General features: G+C 43.0%; 1 long non-coding RNA gene across 1 annotated transcript; it reads right to left on the reverse strand.

The window, feature by feature from the left end:
- Positions 1–1,619: 1,619 nt before the first annotated feature.
- Positions 1,620–3,302, reverse strand: LOC125388536 (uncharacterized). Its single transcript, XR_007228264.3, has 2 exons — positions 3,118–3,302; positions 1,620–2,565 (listed from the first exon to the last, which is right to left on the reverse strand). It is a non-coding gene; the product is annotated as an uncharacterized LOC125388536 (long non-coding RNA).
- Positions 3,303–4,810: the final 1,508 nt, after the last annotated feature.

Below are 4,810 nucleotides of genomic sequence, written 5' to 3' on the forward strand. Positions count from 1 at the left end.
CTCTAGGTTCTCTGGGATTGTGGGCTTTTTTTTCTTCCTTTTATGCTTAAAAACCACTTATGAGTGAGTACATGTGAAAACTATCTTTCTGGGTCTGGGTTACCTGACTCAAAATAATGTTCTCAATCCATTTTCCTACAAAATTTAAGATGCTGTTATTTCTTTCTGCTGTATAGCACTCCGTTGTGCAAAATTAATAATTGGCGGAGGAGGAGCCAGTCCACAACTGGTGGTGTCATTCCTGTGTTGTACAGAAAAGGTCCTGAGCTGTATAAGAAAGCAGGCTGAGCAAACTATGGGAGCAAGTCCATAAACTGCACTCCTTCATAGCCCTTGTTTCTGTTCCTGCCTCTAGGTTCCTTGCCTGCTTGAGTTCCTGCCTTGGCTTCCCTCTGTCATATGGACTGTGGTCAGGACATGGAAGGCACGAACCCTTTCCTCTCCTAGTTTCCTTTGGCTGGGATATTTATCACAGTGATAGAAAGCAAAGGAAGGTGGGGGGTGGGGGCTGGGAAGGTGGCTCCGTTGGTAGAGTGCATGCATGGCATACACAAAGCCCTGGGCCTGATTCCCAACATTACACAAACCAGTCATGGTGGTGTACATCTGTGGGTCTGTAAATCTAGCACTCCAGATGTGGTGGTGCTAGCACTCCAGAGGTGGAGGCAGGAAGATCAGAAGTTCAAGGTCAGATGTCCAGCATACAGCTCACCTGGTACAGTGTTTGCCTTCCAAGCATGAGGACCTGAGATCTGTCCCCAGCGTCCATGAAAATAAGCGGGGGATGGTTGCTCACTAAGAATGCAGGCTTGGGGACGGAGAGACAGGGCTATCCTTGCTGTGCTGTGGCTGGCCAGCCTAGCCCTGTTTGGTAAATCCCAGGTACCGGAGAGTGTCCCTGTCTCAAAAACTAGGTGAATACTTTCTGAGGAAGTTGATTTCTGGATTCCATATATACATGTACAAATACATAGATACACACATACATCAAGCATAGATGAACAATCACATACACAAAAATAGATCACTCTAGCAAAGGACCTGTCTTGGTGGCATTCAGAAACCCCAGCATTCAAGAAACAGAGACAGGCAGAGTTTGAGGCCAGCCTCATCTACAAAGTGAGTTCCAGGTCAGCCAGAGCTACACATAAGACACTATCTCAAAAGTAAATAAACAGTAAATAAGTTTGGGGTGGTAGCCAGGTATTGGTGGCTTACACCTTTAATTCCAGCACTCAAGAGGCAGAGGCAGGTAGATCTCTGTGAGTTCTAGGCCAGCCTGGTCTACAGAGTGAGTTCCAGGACAGCCAGAGGTGTTACGCAGAGAAAACAAACAAAAAAGTTTGGAGGAGGTAGGATGTATCAGTGAGTAAAGATACTTTCCAAAATAAAAGTTATGTTAGATGAGAAAACAAGGGCTGGAGAGATGGCTCAGCCATTCAAGGCTAGGCTCACAACCAACAATATAAGATGAGAAAACAAATGAGGGTTGGGCTTCTATGGGCCTAGCAGCAGGTAAGCTCAGTAATGGAGGAGGTAGAGACAAGGGAATCTGTTGGGGGAGGCTGCTCATTTGTTTCCCGACTGCCCTAACTCGAAATAATCACACAGAAATGATGTTATTTAAATCACTGCTTGGCCAATCACTTAAGTGTATTGTTAGCTAGCTCTTATATATTAAATTAACCCATTTCTATTATTTTATATTTTACCATGAGGCTCATGGCCTACTGGCAAGATTCTACCTGACAGCTCACTTCTTTTTCCTCTGGCAGCTACATGGCTTCTCCTTGACTTTGCCTTCTTTCTCCCAGCATTCAGTTTAGTTTTTCTGTCTAGCTCTATGCTGCCCTATCACAGGCCAAAGCAGTATCTTTATTCATTAACCAATAAAAGCAACACATATACAGGACTTCCCACATCATTTTCCCTTTTCTGTTCAAATAAAAAAAGGTTTTAACTTTAACATAGTAAAATTACATATACAAAAAGCAGCTATCAAGCAATAATTTAGTTTTGATATTTGTATCTACTTTATCCTTTATCATAATTAAGGAAACTATAATTATAACTATCTATTCTTCAACTCCATCAAAGACTCCAGAAGAATATATTACCTAAGTTAACAGGAAGTGAATTGTTAGCATCTTCCAAAACTCTAGAATTGACAGCGACATCTCACTGCCTGGACAGTCACCAAAAGTTCTTCTGTAATGTTGGGGTACCCATCTTTAGCCTACAGGCCCATAGTATCCAGCAGACTTTTCCATGAAGTAGTAAATTTCAAAGACAGTTCCACCTATATTGGCAGTTTGTCAGTCATTTTCTTCTGCAGACTGTAGAATGTCTAGTAGACTCTTTTTGTGAAGCAGAAACCTAAAGAACTGTCTCACCTTCTTTAGGCAGTTTCATCAGTCATTTTTCTGTGGTTCCTGCAAGTCCAGTCAAGCAGTCCAGGCAAGAGCAGTTTCTTGTCCAAATGGCTAATAAACTCCATGAGGACCCTCTTCTATGCCCATCATCCTCTTAACATAGATTGGTGCTGCCAGGAGCAGATGTGTCTCACTGTCATGAAAAGTCCTAAGTTCTTAAAGAGTTTTAAATGCCATATTCTGTAGGTCTTTGAAAGATTTGAAGATTATCTGTCTAACTGAAATATGTCTATATATATACATATATATATGTATATATATAAAACCTAGCTAACATGACTACAAGCTTGACTATTATAGATGACTATCTATTAACCTGTATTTCTTAATTATACATTACATTTTTAATGCACAATCACAATACTTTAATCAAGAACAGAAATATGATGGGGAAGCTCATCCAATCACATTCGGTTTAGAGTGTGGCCCCCTGAGGCCAAGAAAAAAGGATAAAAGCATCCAGGTGTGCTCACCTCTCTCTCTTTGTTCTCTCCGCACTCCTAGTGTTCGTTGGATCCTTGGTTATGTAAGTTTCCTTTCCCCAATTATTAAATCTTTTGTATTAAACTGGTCGCATTAATTCTAACTTATCGATCGACCACACCCATCATAAATATACATATAATAAAGTTGACCTTAAATTTGTATCAATAAACAAAGATCCAAACCAATGCAAAATATTTACCTTTATAGCAGGAATCATTGACTGTCCAGTCCAACCAAAATGCTGGTCTTCAAAGCAAGTTCCTGGACAGCCAGGGTTGTTAGCTGTCTTGGGAGGGGGGAGGAAATAAAAATAATGTGGAGAGACATTGAAGAAGATACGTAAAGTTGGCCTCTGGCCTACACACTTTATACACACACACACACACACACACACACACACACACACACACACTGATTGTTCAATTGGAACCTCTGCTTGCCCCCCCCCCCCGTGTGATCTGGAAAGCTTCATTCCTGTCTCTTTCCAAACCCCACCCACTCAAAGAGTCTCCAAACAAAGGAAAGGCACCAAAAAGTCAGTTCTGCAAACTTGTCCGCTACTGCAGCTCCGTCCCTGAAGTTGCCCAAGCCCCCATCTAAAGTGCTCAGCTTTTGACCACACTTGGGCCTAAACCCAGGTTGCAGCAGACATAACATCACGCCACACCTACAACCTATAAAATCTCCCTGCTGTTGTTTGTGGGTTCAGCTTCTCCAGCCTCAATGTCTAGGACCAGAGAACCCATCTAGGAGTTGTTTTGCTCAAATAAACCTGTTGTTATACTTTTTAATTCAGCTTGACCCTGCTTACTGCATCAGTGGAGAAACCTATGATTGGGCCAGGCAGTGGTGGTGCGCACTCGGAGTACTCCAGAGGCAGAGGCAGGCAGATCTCTGTGAGTTCGAGGCCAGCCTGGTCTACAGAGGGAGTTCCAGGACAGGCTTCAAAGCTACACAAGAAATATGTCTTTAAAAAGGGGGGGGGAGATAAAGAAAGAAAAAAAGAAAGAAAGAGAGAAAGAGAGAGAGGGAAATGTATCATTGGAGGACATAAATCATATTACTAATAATTAAAATTTTAAAATAAACTTTGAATTTAACAAAAGGAAGAAGGGAGGAAGGAAGACGGGAAGCAGGTTCTGCTGTGTGAGTGTGTGAGAACGCAGGCTGGAGTAATCTAAAGCAGTCCTTGGACAATGAAACCTCACCATGCGGGCTTTTTATTTTCCTTCTACCTCACATTTCCCAAGAAAGATTACTTATTAACTATCTAAAACAAAACAGGCTTGTGCTTTGAAGGCATTCGTAGCATCCTGACTCAGCCACAGACATCGATAGCTCCTGTGCCCTCGTTTACCTTATCCCTGGGACACAGCTCCTGTCCCGATCCTTCATGAAGACTCAGTGGGACCATATTGTCAGGTAACATGGAAGTATTTCCTCTGGGGGCTGCGATGTGCCAGGCACTATACTGGCATGTCTGATTTCAGAGATATGAAAATACACATACCCACTCACATTCTGGTAAATGCCTATGACTTGTCTCTCAGCCCCACCCTAAAGCCATCCCTCTTCCGCTCAGGGATCATTTGGGAGCCAACAAATTTGGTCCTGGCCCCATCAGAGCAGTTCCAGGAAATATGTAGACACTTGTGGATAATGGACCTTCTCTGTGAGGCTTGACTTACCCACGGAACAACCAGGGAGAGACTTGTTGCCAAGTGGAAAGAATCCCGAGAACAGGAAATGAGACAGGGTCCCCAGGTAGAGTCAGGAGGTCAGACACAGGGTGAACAAGCTGCACAGGTGGAGGAGAGCTTTAGAGGAAGTGTAAGGAACCCCAAAGTACCAGAAAATTCTGCTTAGGCTCTGACCAGCATCTGAAAGAAAGA

Source organism: Myodes glareolus, chromosome 6 (genome assembly GCF_982192425.1).
Source record: "Myodes glareolus chromosome 6, mMyoGla1.1, whole genome shotgun sequence".
NCBI classification, from domain to species: Eukaryota; Metazoa; Chordata; class Mammalia; order Rodentia; family Cricetidae; genus Myodes; species Myodes glareolus.